We start from the raw sequence: 20,343 nt of genomic DNA, 5'->3' as shown, positions 1-20,343 counted from the left end.
TATAATACCACGGTTGAAACGTCTGTTCAGAAACGGAGAGCATGCCAAGTTGATGCGATGGCATAGTGAGGACCGTAAGAAAGTCGGGAAGTTGAGAGCACCCGCTGATGGGTCGCAGTGGAGAAAAATCGAGTGAAAGTACTGGGATGAGTTTGCAAAGGACCAAAGGAACGTATGGTTTTCTTTAAGCGCGGATGGCATTAATCCTTTCGGGGAGCAGAGCAGCAATCACAGCACCTGGCCCGTGACTCTATGTATGTATAACCTTCCTCCTTGGATGTGCATGAAGCGGAAGTTCATTATGATGCCAGTTCTCATCCAAGGCCCTAGGCAACCCGGCAACGACATTGATGTGTACCTAAGGCCATTAGTTGAAGAACTTTTACAGCTGTGGAATGGAAACGGTGTACGTACATGGATGAGCACAAAAAGGAGGAATTTGACCTAAAGGCGTTGCTATTCATGACCATCAACGATTGGCCCGCTCTCGGTAACCTTTCAGGACAGACAAACAAGGGATACCACGCATGAATGCACTGTTTACTTGACACCGATAGTATATACCTGGGAAGCTGCAGGAAGAATGTGTACCTGGGCCATCGTCGATTTATTCTGACCAACCATCAATGTCGAAAGAAAGGCAAGCATTTCAAAGGCGAGGCAGATCACCGGAAGAAGCTCGCCATGCATACCGGTGATCACGTACTTGCTATGGTAAATGATTTAAACGTAATCTTTGGAAAGGGTCCCGGCAGACTAGCTGTTTCGAATGATGCTGAGAATCACGCACCCATGTGGAAGAAGAAATCTATATTTTGGGACCTACCCTACTGGAAAGACCTAGAGGTCTGCTCTTCGATCGACGTGATGCACGTGATGAAGAACCTTTGCGTGAACCTTCTAGGCTTCTTGGGCGTGTATGGGAAGACAAAAGATACACCTGAGGCACGGGAGGACCTACAACGCTTGCACGAAAAAGAGGGCATGCCTCCGAAGCAGTATGAAGGTCCTGCCAGCTACGCTCTTACGAAAGAAGAGAAAGAAATCTTCTTTGAATGCCTGCTTAGTATGAAGGTCCCGACTGGCTTCTCGTCGAATATAAAGGGAATAATAAATATGCCACAGAAAAAGTTCCAGAACCTAAAGTCTCATGACTGCCACATGATTATGACGCAACTGCTTCCGGTTGCATTGAGGGGGCTTCTACCGGAAAACGTCCGATTAGCCATTGTGAAGCTATGTGCATTTCTCAATGCAATATCACAGAAGGTGATCGATCCAGAAATCATACCAACGCTAAGGAGTGATGTGGTGCAATGTCTTGTCAGTTTCGAGCTGGTGTTCCCACCATCCTTCTTCAATATCATGACGCACATCCTAGTTCACCTAGTCGACGAGATTGTCATTCTGGGGCCCGTATTTCTGCACAATATGTTCCCCTTTGAGAGGTTCATGGGAGTCCTAAAGAAATATGTCCGTAACCGCGCTAGGCCAGAAGGAAGCATCTCCATGGGCCATCAAACAGAGCATGTCATCGGGTTTTGTGTTGACTTCATTCCTGGACTTAAGAAGATAGGTCTCCCTAAATCACGGTATGAGGGGAGACTGACTGAAAAAGGCACGCTTGGAAGGGACTCAATAATATGCAGGGACGGATATTCTCGGTCTCAAGCACACTACACAGTTCTACAGAACTCTACCTTGGTGACCCCGTATGTCGATGAACACAAGAACAGTCTGCGCTCCAAACACCCGGAGCAGTGCGACGACTGGATTACATGTGAACACATCAGGACTTTCAGCAGTTGGTTGGAAACACGTCTCAGAGGTGACATCACTATTTGTGATGAGTTGTACTTGTTGTCCAGGGGACCATCTTCGACTGTAATGATTTGGAAAGGATACGAGATAAATGGGAATACATTTTACACGATTGACCAAGATCAAAAGAGCACCAACCAAAACAACGGTGTCTACTTTGATGCAGCAACCGACAGGGAAAAGGACACATATTATGGTTACATAGTGGACATATGGGAACTTGACTACGGAGTAGATTTTAAGGTCCCTTTGTTTAAGTGTAAATGGGTCAATCTATCAGGAGGCGGGGTACAGGTAGACCCACAGTACGGAATGACAACAGTGGATCTGAAAAATCTTGGGTACACTGACGAACCATTCGTCCTAGCCAATGATGTGGCACAGGTTATCTATGTGAAGGACATGTCTACCAGACCGAGGAAAAGAAAAGATAAGGAAGCGAATACATCATACGATGAGCCAAAGCGCCACATAGTTCTTTCAGGAAAAAGGGACATCCTGCGAGTGGAGGGCAGGACAGACATGTCTGAAGAGTATGAAAAGTTTCATGAAATTCCTCCCTTCAAAGTCAAGGCTGACCCAAGCATCCTGATAAACGATGAAGATTATCCATGGTTACGGTGCAATAAGCAAATGACACAAGCGAAGAAAAAGTGAAGACTTTCTCCCGCAACTATTATGATGATACCATGCCAACTTTGTAACAGACGAGTATGATACCATTGTCCGTTTTGTACATGCACATGCTATGCCAACTTTTTCAGAGTTCATTTGAAAACTATGAATTTAGGTCGAATTTTCAAAGCATTCAAATTTTAACTATTCAAATTTGAAAACTAATGGCACAAACAGAAAGTTTATAATTTTTCTAAAACTAATGGCACTAACAGAAAGTTTATAATTTTGCTGACCTAAAAGCAAAAAGAATTAAAAAATAAAGCAAAAAAACCAAAAGAAAATAAATAATGCAGAAAACAAAACAGAAAAACTGGAAAAAAAATAAAAATGGCAACAATAAGTATTTTGTTGTAAGTAGAAACAAAATAAAATAAATAAAACAACAAAGAAAACAAAAAAGTGTTTTCAATTTTTAAAACTAATGGCACTAATAGAAAGTTTATAAATTTTCTAAAACTAAAAGCAAAAAGAATTAAAAAATAAAGTAAAAAACAAAAGAAAATAAATAATGCACAAAACAAAACAAAAAAACTGAAAAATAAATAAATATAGCAACAATAAGTATTTTGTTGAAAGTAGAAACAAAATAAACTAAATAAAGCAACAAAGATAACAAAAAAAGTTCCACCTACTGGGCCCCCACGGCCTGAATACGACTAGAAACCCTACCATGGGCCAGGATTCAGGCCCGCGGGAGGCCCAGTAGGCCCACAGGCACACATTGCACGGTTAGCCCCGAAAGCCTGCTTTAGAGAGGAGCTCGAGAGGGAAGGCGCACCGCACCTTATAAACAGGTGCGGCTCCCTCTCAACTAGCAAGGTGGGACTAAACATTTGGGCGTGGGGCAGTACAAGGCCTTTGGTCCCGGTTGGTGGCACCAACCGGGACTAAAGGGGGGCATTGGTCCCGGTTGGTGCCACGAACCGGGACCAATGCCCCCCTTTAGTCCCGGTTGGTGCCTCCAACCGGGACCAAAGGCCGCCGCTTCCCGCCCTTTGGGCTACTGAAAAGAGGCCTTTGGTCCCGGTTGGTGGCACCAACCGGGACTAAAGGGGGGCATTGGTCCCGGTTCATGGCACCAACCGGGACCAATGGCTTTGCTATATAAGCCAGTACTTAGGAAATTTCAGATTTCCCTCGCCAGTTTCCCCCGACGACGCCGAGCACATCGACGCCGCCAGGCTGCCCCGACGCCGCCCGGCACCCCCGCCGTCGCCGTCGCCCGTCGTCGCCGTCGCCCGCTCCCTCACCGGCCGTCGCCCCCGCCGTCGCCGTCGCCCGCGCGCGTCGTCGCCGTCGCCCGCGCCCTCGCCGCCCGCCGCCCACACCGTCGCCGTTGCCCGCGCCCTCGCCGGCCGTGCCCGACGCCGTCGCCGCTCGCCGCCCCTGCCCCGCGCCAGCGCCGTCCCGGTCCGCGCCTCCCGCACTACGGTCCGGGCCGGCCGCCTCCTCATATATATATATGCATTTTTTCATATATATGTTGATGATGATATGATGATGTTCATGATATGATGATGTTGATGATATGATGATGTTTTTTTTCATATATGCATTTTTCATATATGTATTAATTTTTTTAAGTTGTTAGTAGATATCGATTTTAGGTTAGTGCATTTTATCTCTGATTTTAGGTTAGTTGATCGATTTAGTAAATTTTATGTTTGTTGCATTTTAGGTTAGTGCATTTTATGTTAGTGGAGAGGAAAAAGTAAAAAAAGGAAAAGGAAGAAAAGAGGAAGGAAGAAGAAGGAAGAAGAAGGAAAAGAAGGAGAGGAAAAAGGAAAATAAGTAGAGAAAGAAGGAGAAGAAGAAGGAGAAGACGAGGAGAGGAAGAAGAGGAAGAAGAAGAAAAAAAGTGGAGAAGAAGAAGGAATAGAGGAGCTTCTTCTCCTTTTTTTTCTCCTCTTTTCCTTCTTCTTCTTCTTCTTCTTAATTTTTATCGGGAACGAGGGTGTCGAGGATCGCCGAGGGGTCGAGGGTCGGGAACTACGGTAGAGGGTCGAGGGTCATTAAGGGGTCAAGGGTCGAGGGTTTCAGGGTCGAGGGTTCGAGGGTTCTATAGGGTAGAGGGATCGAGGGTCGAGGGTTCCAGGGTCGTCTAGGGGTTGAGGGTTCCAGGGTCATCGAGGGTTCGAGGGGTCGAGGATCGCCGAGGGGTCGAGAGAGGTTTCCTAGTGTCAAAGTATTGAAGAAATCCATGGCTTCATCATTAGCCGGAGGTAACCAGGGCATGATGGTACGAAGTCCGCCAAAGTTATTCTGGAATGGAGTCCCGGATAGGATAATTTCCCTTTTTGTACGAATTTCAGCAAAGGCCTTCCAAATAACGATATTCGGAAGGTTCTTGCTGAACTTTGTACCAAAAAGCGAATTATCCTATCTGGGACTCCATTCCAAAATAACTTTGGAGAGCTTCGTACCATCATGCACCTGTTACTTTCGCCTAATGATGAAGACATGGTTTTGTTGAATCCTTTGACACTAGGCAACCTCCCGACCCCTCGGCGATCCTCGACCCCTTGACCCTCGACCGCTCGGCGATCCACGACCCTCTACCCTACCGCGGGCGTCGATGCCCACGTCACTTGTGGGACATAGATGTAGTGTCGTCATTGTCGTTGTCGATATACCCCCTCCCGATAGCTTGATGTATTTTTAAGAAGGAAAAACAAGCATATTATTTTCCCATGTACGTATGTCGTTGTTGTTGATATACCCCCTCCCGATAGCTTCAACACGGGGGGGGGGGGGGGGGTCGACATTACCCCCTCCTTGAAGCGTTCTCGAGGCCACCCCTAACCCTTGAAGCGTTGTCGAGGCCACCCGAAACCCTAGAGAAGCAGCGTCGAGGCCACTAATTAATATGATTCCTTATTGTGATTAGCTAGCTAGTTCTACGTTTGCCACTAATATATCCATATCTGTCATGTTTGAATAATAATTGCCATGTTGTAAATATTTGTAGAAACTATGGACACCCCGCCCCGAGACGAAGCACAAGAAGCGTTGTTGAGGGACATAATCGCAGAAGGAAGTGATGTCGTCTGCTCGTTGATGTTTCTCAATGACACCGATGGTCTGGAAGGAGAGGGTGAAGAAGCAGCTGGCTATGATTATGATGGCTCCGATGACCCAATGCCGGTGCAAGAAGGAGAGGCTGAAGAAGTAAACCGTGAGGACGGCTCCGGTGATCACCGAACCGAGTCCAGCCAGTTATATATATTAGTTAAGCCTGTGCTGACTAGCTAATTGATGCATTCATTGTTTTGGTATGTACACATATTAATTAACTCTCGTCTTTGTTTCTTTTTTCTAGCCCTCCGGATCGAGCACAACTTCGGTAAAGAGACGAGGCCCGAAAAAAAAGTTGAGCTCGGATGAAAGGTTTGAGATCATAGCAATCACACGCGACGGCCAACCGATTGAACCCATCCGGACAAAGAAGGCATTTGTTGCTCAGTGCGGGGTTCTTGTTAGGGACAAGATCCCGATCAGCAGCCAGCAATGGTATAAGCCTAAGAACGAAGACCCTGAGGTGTCTTATGTCAATGATCTGCAGAAAAATGATCTTTGGACTGAGCTGAAGTCAAATTTCACCCTACCGCCAGAGGATGATCCGGAGAAGCCAGTTATACAGCCATTAATCAAGTCTTTTGCTTAGCAGACCTATTCAGGAATTTGAAGAAAGACCTGAATAAGTTTGTCGATAAAAAAGAGACACCAGAATTCAAGGGCAAATATGAAAAGATCAGAGATGACTGGCCCGCATTTGTGGCCCACGAGACATCGGAAAAGAGTAAAAAGATGTTGGCGACAAACAAGCAAAATGCTGTGAAGAAGAAGCTTCACCATCGCACGGGGTCAGGTGGCTACCTCATAGCCCGGCCTAAGTGGGCCAAGGCTGAGAATGATCTTCTTGATAAAGGGATCGAACCAGAGACCATGAACTGGCCAGACCGTTGCCGGACTTGGTTCTTCGGGGCTGACGGAACCATGGACCCTGTATCAGGGAAGTGCATTTGGATGGACGAACAATTGGACATACCAGTCAAGAGGCTTCAGCAATATATCGAAGCAGCGCAGCAAGGGACGTTCGTTCCTGACAGAGAGAACGACGAGCTCACAATGGCCCTCGGGAATCCTGAGCACCCTGGACGGACACGAGGCACGCCAGGCTCCGTTTCGTGGAAGGCTGGGTTTCCGGACGCAGGCGGTTACAAATGCCAGGAGAGGAGGAAGAAAGTGCAGCAGACCGAACTGCAGGCGCTGCATGCAAGGGTACAAGCAATAGAGGAATGAGAAGCAAATCGCAACAAACGACCTGCCGAAGCTTCCCCCGAAGCTACCCCGCCATCTCAGCGGAGAAGCAGCGTGGCTTCCACCGAGCTGCTTCAGCCGGAGCATGCCTTGACGGCTCCTGCCAGCTATCCCGTTGATGCTATCACGGAGGCTCAAAATTGCCACCTTATGGCGGAATGGATGAATTTGAAGGTCAAGGCGGCTGTTGGCTCTGTTTATCCTACTAAACCCGACGCAACTTTTCACTGCCGGCCGTTTCCAGAAGGATATACTAGGGTGATGGTGGATGAAATAACGGAGGGATTTGAGGACCTCCGGCTTGACCACCCTACCGGTGAAGGGGAGACTCGGCTAGGTTCTGCCCTGAAGACTCCATGCCTATGGCGGAAGGATCTCATCAACCTTCCGAACTGGACGCCTCCGCCTCCTCCTCCTCCTCCTCCTCCGGTGAGTCAGGGCACTCCGCCTCCTCCACCGCCTCCTCCTCTGGCGAGTGATGATCTGGGCACTCGGCCGGCTCCTTCTCCAGCGCGTGGCGGCACTCCGCCTCCATCTCCGCCTGCACCGGCGCGCCCGAGCAACCAGCCTCCTCCTTCTCCGCCTTGTCAGCAAGGGCGGAAGAGACCCACCGCCGCTCCGGCTGCTCCAGCGCGTCGTAGTCCTTCTCCTCCGCCTCGTAAGCAAGGAAAAAAGACATCCGCTCCGACTGCTCTGCCGGCGTCTAGCAGTACAGCCAAAGGCGGGAGGACATACAGATTCGGTCCTTCTCTGAAGACTCCAGAGAAGTTACCGTACGAGAGGACCCCGGAGGAAAACACAAAGATCTCCCGGACTGAAGTGAAGGACTTCTTTGAAGGGTTGAAAGCAAAGAGACATCCACCTCCAGAGGAGAAGGTAGATCCGGTGAAAGCGAAGCGCACTCTGGCTGCCCTGACAAAACCACCCAAGTCTTCGCTGAAAGGCAACTTTGAGCGCATTATTGGAAAGGCATTTGCCGAAGCAGAGAGGTCGGGAAGTACTAAAAGTGATCAAAGGATGAAAGAACGACGCGCTGGGAAACAAATTGCCCAGCTCGGCGAACAAGCAAAGCAATCGTGCCCCCCGCTCAAGGTGCCTGCTAGCGACATCGTCGATCCGAGGATGGTGCCCGGTTATAGCAATCCTGCAGATTACCTGCCCGACGATGTACATTATGATTTCTTGGAGGTGCAGATACAAAGATACGAGTACGGGAAGCCTCTCGTCAAAGATGAAAGATCTCTATCAACGATGATGCGAAGATTGCATGATTGGTACATGAAAACCTGCAGAGAGTCTGAGGGGAGGGGTACTTTGTATGTGAGAGTTAAAAAGGAGCATGACCTCGTTGGAATTGAACTGTTGCCTATTCCATTTGAGGAGTTTTATCAGTTTTTCAATCAATTGGCCCTCGATAAAGCAACGGTCACCTGCTACTGTCTGTAAGTAGTACTACTTCTGTCATTAAGTCTCTCTATATAACTCAGCTCTTTCATTGCATGTATTTATAATTATCCTCACTATATTATGCAGATTGAAGATCGCCGAATTGAAGAAAAGACAAGTGGGTGATATTGGGTTCATTAACACATATCTCATAGATGCAACTGAGGTTGAATTTCATGCCGAAAATACCGAGGCCAACTTGCTACAATCGTTGGTAATAAATGAATACAAAGATATAATACTCTTTCCTTACAACTTCAAGTGAGTGTTACTGTCTTGTGGCATATTCGGTTTCCCTTTATTAGTCCAGGTTATAGTAATGTAATATTGATGAGTTATGCATGCGTGTGCAGCTTCCACTATATTCTCCAAGAGATTAACCTTGAGCAGGGAGGAGTAACTGTCTTAGACTCGAGACGAAAAGATCCCAAGGAGTATGCGGACATGACTGAAATGCTCGAGAAGTAAGTTAAATCGATCATTATCCACCATATCAGCAACTTTGTTCATTTCTGATATCAAGTAATTGTTTTTTTGTATGGTAGGGTTTGGAGAAAATTCACCAAAAAAGCTCCGGGACTGCCGAAGAAGCTGCAATTTAGACACCCGAAAGTAAGTACTATAGTAGCATATTCCACGCATCTCCTAGTGATTCAAGCGCTAGTTTCATCAATACCATTTAGCATGCTTGCTAATTATCAGTTTGATTGACCTCTATTTCTTGTAAAGTGGTTGTGGCAGGAACAAGGGAATGATTTCTGTGGATACTACATTTGCGAGTCCATTCGCCACACGACCTGTGAGCGGGGCTACTCTGACAAACAATATGAAGTGCGTAAATAACAATATTCACAATTTTATTTTATTACCATCATTTGTGTTGAGTTTCATTCATTCATATATATATGTATTGACCCCCTTCTTAAAATTAGATGTTCAGATGCGGGATGAAGTCCTAGCACCAGATCGCATGCGAGCAATTCAAGAGGAATTGGCGGCATTCTTTCTTGACCACGTGATCGCTGAAGACGGAGAATACTATGTGGACCACGCGTCCGTATGTTAGGAGATTATATTTGTAAAACATAATTATTGTATATATGTAGCCGGTAGTGTCGGATAGATATACGAGAACTTGTTGTTCGACCAATCTCTCTGTATGCATATATGTTCATGACGATCTTCTATTTCCTTCGTTTGCTTACTAGCTAGCTAGCGTGTCTAGCTAGTCCTCTCTATACGTATGTATAGTACGTAGCGTCGACCAAGCACGGACAAAAGAGAGGACACTTCTCTCTATTAATTAGCTAGCTAACACAATATATGAAACACCTAAATTAACCCCCCAAAACCCCCAACCCCCCACTTTTCAAAAAAAAGCAAAAACCCAAGCCACAGAAATGCTGACGCGTGGATGCCTATTGGTCCCAGTTGGTGCCACCAACTGGGACCAAAGGCCCTCCTGCCTGGGCTCAGCGCACAGGCCACGTGGAGGCCCATTTGTCCCGGTTCTGGATTGAACCGGGACTAAAGGGTCAGGGCATTAGTACCGACCCTTTAGTCCCGGTTCAGGAACCGGGACTAAAGGCCCTTACCAACCGGGACAATAGGCCCTTTTTCTACTAGTGAGTCAACACACCATTCATCTCACAGAGATCTGAATGTATGAGCTCTAGTGGTGCCAGGTGTCTCTCCTTCGCAGGCTGGTGAGGCTTACGAGGTTGCTTTGCTTGCACACACGCATAGCACTTAGAGCCTTTGACTAAAGTGAAACTCGGAATTTGATTCATCTTAGCTAGCAGCATTAGAATGAATTTGGTTCACAACTTTATTACAGAAATCCTCCAGGGAAAGGTGGAACAAACCACCACAATCATATCCTTTTCCAACAAATAGCCCATACCGAGATACGACTACTTTGTTAGACTCAAATACTAACTTAAACCCTTCTTTACATAAAAGGGAGCCACTAACGAGATTCTTCTTGATGGCGGGGACATGCTGCACGTTCTTCAGTTGCACGATCTTTCCCGAAGTAAACTTCAGATCTACCGTGCCAACACCATGAACAGAAGCATGCGAGCCATTCCCCATCAGGACGGAGCAATCTCATGCGACCTGGTAAGAAGAAAACAAAGACACATCAACACACACATGAATATTGGCCCCGGTGTCAACCCACCAATCGGTGGATTGACAAATTGAAAGTATGGTAAACAGATTACCATACCCAGATGCCGCATCATTGTTGCTCAGAGTGACATTCACAGACTTGGAGTCCTGTACTGGCTTCTTATACTTGTTTGGGCACTTGTTTGCCCAATGTTCCTCTGAACCACAATTAAAGCAGCCATCTCTCTTTTTGTCTTTCTTCTTACCCTTCTTCTTAAAGGTAATATTCTGCTGGACAACGTTCTTTCCCTTGAACTTGTGGAAGTTCTTCTGCACCACATTGGCGCTAGAAGAACCCTCTGCCCCTTTCACGTGTAAGTCCTTTGCTCTCGAGTTCTGCTCAACACTTAGATGACCGATGACATCCTCAATAGAGAATTCACGTCTCAAGTGCTTGAGAGAAGTAGCAAAGTTCCTCCATCCAGGAGGGAGTTTTGCAATAATGCAACCCGCGACAAACTTGTCCGGTAACTCACACTTCAGGAGCTCCAGCTCCTTAGTGATGCATTGTATCTCATGGGCCTGGTCCAATACAGAACGGTTATCAACCATTTTGTAATCATGAAAATGCTCCATAGCATACAACACGCTTCCAGCATCGGTTGCGCCGAACTTAGCTTTGAGCGCATCCCACAAATTCTTAGCAACGCGCATATGGGGATATGCGTCGACTAGCTTGTTTTCGATCACAGTAAGAACGGCTCCCACGAAGATGGTGGTTGCCTTCCTAAACGCATTCTTCTATTCAGGAGCAATCGTTACCATGGGAGACACACCACCAACCCAGAACACGTTCATTGTTGTGAGCCACAAGGTAGTCCTCGTCTGCCAACGCTTAAAATGCGTTCAAGTAAACTTTTCCGGTTTCAGCGCGAAGCCATGAGTCGAAAAGTGCCTAAAATAAGGTTTTGAATTGTTGGAAATATTAGCACTTTTCCAACTAAGCTAATCCACGAGTAAACAGTAAGCATGGCAAATACGGTATGCATCTCATACTGATACCTAAGCATGTGAGCACGTACAGTACATAGAACCGAAACATCTATGAACAGCATATATATGGCTAGCACATGAACGAGCAAATAGGGGATGAACGAGTCATACTCTCCGGTTGGCCAGGCCAACGCGGCAGCGATAGCAGCAGCCTCGGCATCATTCTTCTTGGCGACTTCGTTGTCAGCCATGGGATCGATGCAGGGGGAGTAGTGGAAGCAGAGGTGGACGGAGACGGGGACGGATCGGGAGCAGTCGCGTCGAGACGCTCCCCAAAAATGCTTCGGCTCGGCTCATTCCCGCGGCCGCGGCGTGGCACGGCGCGGCCACAGCGGAGGAGTGCGCGTGTACAACTCCTATTCCCAAGCTCCCAATAGCAAGTGGTAGAGCAGCCCTTATAAAAACATCTCACTCTTCTTATTGTAGCAGTATGGGACTAAACTTCCCACACTTCCCATCACTTGCCGTACACATGCATGGGCCTTAAAGATTAACTAGGGATTATTGTCTTATATAGGCCTAAGCCCATCCATAATCCATCAGGTTTTTGGCACAGCTATAGGTAGTACTAGCAGGAGTATGTGCTAATTAATTGAATTTTTTCTTTTGTGAAGGTAATTAAATAATTTTGTCTTTTGGTATTGGGTCGTAAATTAATGCAGGCAGGATTGTACCATCGTGTTTGGAATAAAACACAGGATAACATGGCCTTCGAGCTCATCGATTTATCAGTTGCAAAGGGTGAGGCGCACGCCTACACCGCAGTCTCATCTCGCTGCAGTACAAATCATACCAACTCCTTAACCAAGTCTCTACAGATGCGATTGGGCGAAAGATGAGTCCATTCCTCCTCTCGGTTAGGCACAATGATCTCATCGGCGTCGGCTGGATAGCCGAGCCTAAGATGAATAGCTACCTGTGGTTGGCGTAGGCTTCAGATTTGGCTTTGGCGCGTAGCAATGAATCGAATGAATTCACTCTCTCCTGCCTATCAGACCTCATGAACATGCCACAGTTCCTCAAGTTCGCAACCAACGGGACGTGCTCAGGGCGGGGCTGCTGTCAGGCCACCCTACCAGAAGCGGTTCCGCTTACTAAGTTTGCACTGTGGTTTGGTTTGAGCACACCAAACACCTTGTTTGAAACCAATCCGCGCTCCTACGCCATGGTGGTGGAGAAGTCATGGTACAACTTCTCCACACCGGACATGTACGGCTACGAGGTGCTACCCAAGAGATACCCGAGGGGTGTCCCTTTCGTGATCGATTTCTCCATCCCGAATGGTTCATGTCCGGCGAAAGGCCAGCAGCCACCTCAGGACTACGCCTGCGTCAGCGGCAACAGCTCCTGTGCCAACGCGACTAGTGGCCAGGGGTATGTTTGCAAGTGCTGGGACCATTACGATGGCAACCCTTACATCGCCAATGGATGCCAAGGTGGAATTAAGGAATTTAATTTCCACATCCAGACGCTCTCTTTCAAATTTAAACCATACTAATTTCATAAATTTATATTCCGTTTACAGGAACTCCATATTAATTTCATACATTTATATACCGGTTTTCCAGACATTGATGAGTGCAAGCGCCGTGATTTGTATCCTTGCACCACTGACGGGATCTGCAAAAACACCTTGGGAGGCTATGACTGTCCATGTAAGCCAGGAATGAAAGGTGACGGCATAAAAGGAATCTGCACAGATAAATTCCCCGCAGCAGCACGGGTTATTTTAGGTAAGCAGAAATTTAGGCTATGACTATTTTTATTGCTAGATACTCCTATCTAGCTAATAGTACACCATCTGAATCTACCCCTTTCTTCCTCTGTTTGTAGTTTGTGGTTCATGCATAATTGTGTTGTTATCTACTTAATGTTGCTTAATCAGCATGCGTCCCCTCAGACACATTCCCGACAAAAACTAGAAGAACGTGGTAGGTCTATCCGGCGGTGGTACTGGGGGTTTCTACTAGTTTGTCCAAAAAAGGTCCAAAAAGGAACGAAATTGTTGCCGTGTCAGGAATGCGACATAATGTTTATTTTCACTTTATATTTTCTTCTGATACCTTGTACTCCCTACTATATATGCCTGACCTACTAAGATATGACATGTTGTTGGCACGGGCTGCCGCACGCAACGGTGATCACCGGTGACACGCTCAAAGTGGTGGAGGAAGAACACAGAGAGTTTGCCGGTACGTAGTACTCCCCCCCCCCCCCCCCCCCCCCCGCCGCATGTACGGGTTTTTTTTTTCTGTTTTTCACCTCGAGCTCGAACTCGACTACCTCAACGATTACACAGGGTTGGTGTGGATATTATATCCGCGAGCTCCGACATGCCGGGCCGCGCTCGAACGCTCCCACCTGCCACTCGCCATGTCCCCGCGCGCTGCGATCACGCACATACGCGGTCGCCACGGCCACGCCGCGCCCGACGCGGTCCACTCCCCCTGATCCCTCGCTAGCTACCCAGCACACACACGCACGCACACACACCTACACTTGGGCACGCACGCACGCACCCAAGCTCGCCCTGGCCCGAGTCCGACGCGTCCAAATGCACACGCGCGCACCACACACCGGGCTTGCCACGGCTTATTCCCAACACACTCCCCCTAAGCCGTGGCCTAGAGGAGTCCGTCGTCCTCGACTCCGGCGTCCGCCAGCAGCGCCCGCTCCACCCCGGCGCCTTCCGCAGCTCCGGGCAATCGCGCTTGAAGTGGACGCGCTCGCCGCACTTGTAGCAGCGGCCACGCATGTTGCCGCCATCCCGCGTCGCCAGGCTGCGTGTGTGGTCGTCGTCGTCCCGAGCTCCCCTTTGACCCCGCTCCCGCGCTCGCCACCGCGCCGCCGTGTACAGAAGCTACCCGTCCGCCCGCTCGCCGCTGCTCTGACCGCGGTGCCGCACCCGCTCGTCGAAAGTGCGCAGCCGCCCGAGCGCCTCGTCGTACGTCAGCTCCTCGAGGACGCAGAACTGCTCGATGCCGGCGACGACGGGGGACAGCCGGTCCGGCACCATGTCCAGGAGCTTCTTCACCAGTTCCGTGTCGCCTAGCGTCTCGGCCAGGCCCGCGAACCACGCCGCCATGCCCGCAAGCCTTCCGGCGTACGCGTCCAGGGACTCGCCTTCCTCCATCTTCAGCCGATCCAGCTTGCCGCGCAGCGTCGCCCTCCTTGCCGCGCGCACCCGCTCGGCGCTGACGAAACGCACCTTCAGAGAGTCCCATACCTATCTAGCGGTGGGCTTCGTCTCCACCGAGAGCAGCACGTCCTCCGGCAGCCCCGACAGGATCAGCGCCCTCGCCGTCTTGCACTTCTTCCCGTTGACCGCCGCGTCGTTCGCCGGCGCCACCGCCTCCCACTGCGTGTGGGCATCAAGGATCGCTTGCGCCTTGATCGCCCACACGGTGTAGTTTTCTGGCGAGAGCATCAACATGTTCATGGACAACGATCCGCCTGCGCCACCACCACTGTGTGGAACCAGCGCCATGGACTCCGGCGAGCTCCTTCACCATGCTTGGCCACCTTGCTCTGATACTAAATGTTGTTGCCACAGGCTGCGGCACACAACGGTGATCACAGGAGACACGCTCAAAGTGGTGGAGGAAGAACACATAGAGTTTGCCGGCGCACAAACGCCCACCCCCCCCCCCCCCCCCCGGACGTACGGGTTTTTCTGTTTTTCACCTCGAGCTCGAACTCGACTACCTCAACGATTACACAGGGTTGGTGTGGATCTTAGAACCGCGAGCTCCGACATGCCGGGCCGCGCTCGAACGCTCCCACCTGCCACTCGCCACGTCCCCGCGCGCTGCGATCGCGCACGTACGCGGTCGCCGCGGCCACGCCGCGCCCGACGCGGTCCACTCCCCCTTATCCCTTGCTAGCTACCCAGTGCACACACACGCTGACACACGCATGCACACACACCTACACTTGGGCACGCATGCACGCACCCAAGCTCGCCCTGGCCCGAGTCCGACACGTCCAAACGCACACACGCGCGCACCACACGCCGGGCTCGCCACGGCTTATTCCCAACATGACAATCTGGAACAGTGGTAAAGCTAAACAGATAGTCAACTGGTGCCAACAATTTTGGAGGCCCAGAACTCGGTCTTAGAGTCCAAATATGAAGGTCTTAATACACCCAGAACTAAACTCATGGGTGTTGTCTAGATCTCCTCGTTGGTACATATAAGCGTGGTGATGGTTTTACTGGGTGCTGCGTGAATATGATTGGTTTTTTATTTATGAGGCGGAAGGGGGTAGGGATGGGTCAGAATGGTGGAAAGAGAAGAACAAACTCCTGGATGTAAGACTCGGATGTTCTCAGATTTGGGGTCTACTCAGCTATTACACACGGTTCCTCACACAAAGCCATATGTGATAGTCTTGTATTATTAGTGACCAATAAAGTCAGACGTTTCACAAAATAATCTGTGATAATGTTTTGTTTCCCACACGGATGTCTTTGAAAAGGGCTCATGCTCATGTCTGACACTAATGACAAATCAATGATATTAATCAGCGTGTGGGGCACAAATCCGTACCATTGGATAGTCAATATTGGGTCTTGGGGTGTGGCCACGTACCCCTGAGCTAGAAAATACATGCTATCGTGGAAAAAAGCTAAGCAAGTTAACAGAAGAGTTGTCCCCTTCTTATATTTTCTTCTGCACGCAGAATACTTATTAGAAATTCAGTTATATGAAATCTTTTTTATTTATGTGTCCATGTAGGTGGAGTAGGTGCTGCTTTTTCATTGCAGCAATATCATTGCTTATTCTTCTTCACAAAGAGAAAAAGGAAACTAGAGAATTTTATGAGAAGAATGGTGGGCGTACATTAGAGAAGGCAAATTTCATAAAACTGTTTGAGAAGGAGAAGCTCAAGCCAATTCTGAAGAGGAGCAATTTTCTTGGAAAAGGTGGCTTCCGTGAAGTTTACAAGGGCATTCTTGATAATGAACCAGTCGCAGTGAAGAAGCCGATTAGTGGTAGTGTGCTAGAGAATGAACAGTTCACAAATGAAGTCATCATTCAATCTCAAGTCATCCACAAGAACATTGTTAGGCTCATAGGTTGTTGCCTAGAAGTTGATGCCCCGATTCTTGTCTATGAGTTTCTCTGCAATGGTAGCCTCAATGACATTCTTCATGGCAACAACAAGGTGCCCCTCAACTTAGGTCTGCGTTTAAGTATTGCTGCAGAATCAGCAGATGGTCTGGTTTATATGCACTCGAAAACCAATACCAAGATTCTACATGGCGATGTTAAACCAGCAAATATACTTTTGGATGATAAATATGCGCCAAAGATCTCAGACTTCGGCATATCAAGGTTGATTGCAAGAAACAAACAACACACGGGATCTATCATTGGTGACATGAGTTATATGGATCCAGTATATTTGCAAACAGGGCTACTAACAGAAAAAAAAAGCAATGTCTACGGTTTTGGAGTTGTCATCTTGGAGCTTATTAGTAGGAAGAAAGCCACACATTCCGATGGTGGTACTTTAGTAAATAATTTCCTTGAAGCTTACAAGAAAGAGAAGAAAGCAACTCCATTATTTGACGAGGAAATTGCGGTAACAGAAGATGTGGAGATTCTTGATAGTTTGGCATGTATAGTTGTGGAATGTCTTAACCTTCATGTGGATCAAAGACCATGGATGATAGACGTAGCAGAGCGTCTTCTCATAATGGATCGATCCCGCAAGTCGCAATTTGCGCTGCATGTTCCAGTTTTAACAACATGTGTATATGTATGGGGTTGCAAAAAAAAGGCGACTATGAATGGGGCAACGTCTATCTTATTGCTGTTGTGAACTAAATCATTGAAGTAGATCCAAGGTATGTCTCCCTTGGTTGCAATAAAATTGGTAATGTATCTCTTTGTGTAAGCGTGTTTTTACCAAATGTATCAGCTCGTTAACTTAATTGGTCGTATATCTGAGGAATCGTCATCATTTATTATCAGCAACTGAAACTGAATGCACCCCATACATCAACTGCATCCTAACATCCTGGTATAGATGGTCTCGAGTGAAAGTAACAAATCTGTTGAGTTCCTGGAACACTTCGTTGCACTTACTCCTTTGGTTTCTCCTGGGTGGTGTCACGCTGCCCAAGACTTCACTGTTGTATCATTCCCCACCTGCTTGCTTCTCATGGATCAATAGGCATTTCCAGCTTCAGTTTGCGCAACGACATTGGCGATTTTTCTCACTAGATCCAATACGAAACTCCCCATCATCCATACTCGAAAGCAACATTGGTCTATTGCGACAATACTAGTGTCACGTACTTGTCCACAAACTCGGTGCAATATCAACGTACTAATTAAGCATGTTGAAATTGATCTCCACTCTTTGCGGACGGGCTGCTCTAGATGAAGCTCGCATACTTCATGCGCCATGCGCTTCACAATTTGCGGACATCTTCACGAATGGGCTGCCATTTGTGGTATTTCAAGACTTCAAATCCAGCCTCAGGAACCTGCCAGGTAATGTTGCGGCTGAAGGGGGTGTTAAGACCTTAGTTTGTGGTTAGGCATTCGTTTGTTCAAGAGTTAATGTATTTTTTTCGGGAAATCTTCCGATCTATTCATCTTCCAAATAATACAACGAATACCAGAAATAATAAAAATTACATCCAGATCACTTGTAGCAGATTAAGCAATGATCGATGCATTTGCTTGCAACTGCATTCTGTCTGTCCGGATAATATTTATGACTCGTCTAAGATAATTGAAGGAGCTATGTTACTTTCTGTTACGAACTGGTCTTTCTAACAACATTTTGAAAATAGACGTCTTTGTACTATTTGGTCATGCCAGCTCGATCCACAAACATATTTTGGTTGATTTTCTTCAGAATACAAGGGCACAGTTTTGAGTAAACTCATGTAGAACAGAGTTGTCTGTATTATTCAGAGCCCTCCTAGTTTTGTACGGAATGATACTCCATGGACCCGGCACTGCACTGGGCGGTTTCTGAAATGCGCCCTGCACAACACACGGAGTAGATGGATAGTGGTCACGTCACGGAGTAGTAAAGAAAAGAGCATTGCTATACTGCCGACGCTTTTGATACGATAATCAGCCGACATTTCCATCAGGCAGTTTGCAAAGTTGATGCTAGGCTATCTCACCAGAGCACTGCTATGCTATACACACAACACAATCCAGACGATTCATGCGCGATGGTCAAATCCAGCCGGACATGCACAAGATTGAGAAAGGCACTGGCCGCTGGATTAGCACGTTGTGCAGAGATCGTGCAACACTATGGCCCTGTTTGGATCATGGGGTTAGAGCTAGTTTGGGTTAGTTGAAGGCTCAAATAATCCAAAAGTATCCAAACAGAGAGGGTTAGAGTGGGTTGGTTCTATCTAACCCAACTATCCTGATGGAGAGGTACTTATTTGGATTAGAGTGGGTTAGAAAATAACTCTTACTCTAACTGTGTTAGAGTATCCAAACACCTATAGTGTGGGTAGCAGTTTCGATCTCACGTGTGGACTTGCTTGCGGCCACTGGCGCAGCAGCTCGCACGGCTCCCACTGCCCACTATCTCCCTGTTTGCTGTCACTACCCAGTCTAAGTGATGATTAAAGAAAGAGATAGAAGATCTACTAGTATCATTGTCTGCTACCACGCTCAGTCAGGCGATGACTAAAGAAAGAGAGAGAAGATGAAAGGTAGTACTGGAGTACGTAGCAAAGAATGACGATGGGTATAGTAGAACCGACTCCGCTACCAATAAGTAAGTTTAGCGTGTTGCATTCAAGGCTGGGTCAAGTGATGATTAAAGACAGAGAGAGGGAGAAGATGAAAGATCGGTGTACCAATAAGTTTAACTAACAATGTGTACACCACTCAGTATGCCCGGACAGTGTAATAAACGATGTTTGGGTAGCTGGACTTGACACATACACGAGGACTTGTTGTACAAGAGCAGAACTCCAAAACTAAACCGATCAGAACCCGTACTTTCCTTGATTCGGTTACCATGTATACCACTTTACGTTTTAAATCGGCCAGCTAACCTTGCCGATACCATATTGGCCCTATTTGGATACTCTAACTTAGCTAAAGGTTAGACTTAGATTCTAATCTTGAACTAACCCTAAACTAACTCTAACCAAAGAAGTGTTTAGACGGTAGGGTTAGATTGAGAAAAAAAATGTTTTTTAGGGGTCCCAAGGAAACTAACCCAAATATGCACCTCTTGGGTGGGTTAGATGCATCTAACCACTAGTAGAAAAAACAGGGCTTTCGTCCACAGCAGGAAAGCCCATTAGTCCCGATTCACTCACGAACCGGGACCAATGGGGGCATCTGTCCCGGTTCGTGAGGCCAGGGGGCCAGCCGGGCCTTGGGAGGCATTGGTTCCGGTTCGTTTGGGCTCTATGGTCCCGGTTTCAGACACGAACAGGGACCAATGGGCCTCGCTCCTGGCCCACAGCCATTGGTCTCGGTTCGTGGCTAGAACCGGGAACAAATGGACCAATGAGTTGCCTATATATACCCCTCGCCGGCGAGCAGAGCACTCCACTGCTTTGTTTTTTTGGCCGGCGTTGGGAGAGCTTTGTGGTGCTCTAGCTCACTTCCTATGCACATGAGGTGTTCGATGAAATGCCTGAGCCACACTATTTAAGTTTTCTCCAATCGAAGCTCCTTCTCCAAGCTCCATTTTCCTCAAGTTTTGTCTAGGTTTGTCGGTCCGTCCTGTCCCATCCCCGTCCTCACCGTCGTCGATCACCCGCGCCGATCTCGTCGCTGGCACCACCACGGTGAGCCTCTTGATCTTATCTTCTTTCTAAAAGAAAAAACAATCTTACTTGTATGGTTTAAATAGATACTTGTATAATTTTCTTACTTTTATTATTATTTGTTATTATATAGTGCG

At 47.7% G+C, this 20,343-nt stretch overlaps 1 pseudogene; it reads left to right on the top strand.

Annotated features, from left to right (window-relative positions):
• LOC147967084 (wall-associated receptor kinase 1-like) overlaps positions 1-17,259 on the top strand; it is a 32,011-nt pseudogene extending 14,752 nt beyond the window's left edge.
• The last annotated feature ends 3,084 nt before the right edge of the window (positions 17,260-20,343 follow it).

The sequence above is a fragment of the Triticum urartu genome, chromosome 6A (assembly GCF_056163025.1).
Source record: "Triticum urartu cultivar PI428250 chromosome 6A, HENAU_Tu73, whole genome shotgun sequence".
NCBI classification, from domain to species: domain Eukaryota; kingdom Viridiplantae; phylum Streptophyta; class Magnoliopsida; order Poales; family Poaceae; genus Triticum; species Triticum urartu.
The sequence above is the reverse complement of the archived record's forward strand: the minus strand, read 5'-3'. Positions and strand labels throughout refer to the sequence as shown.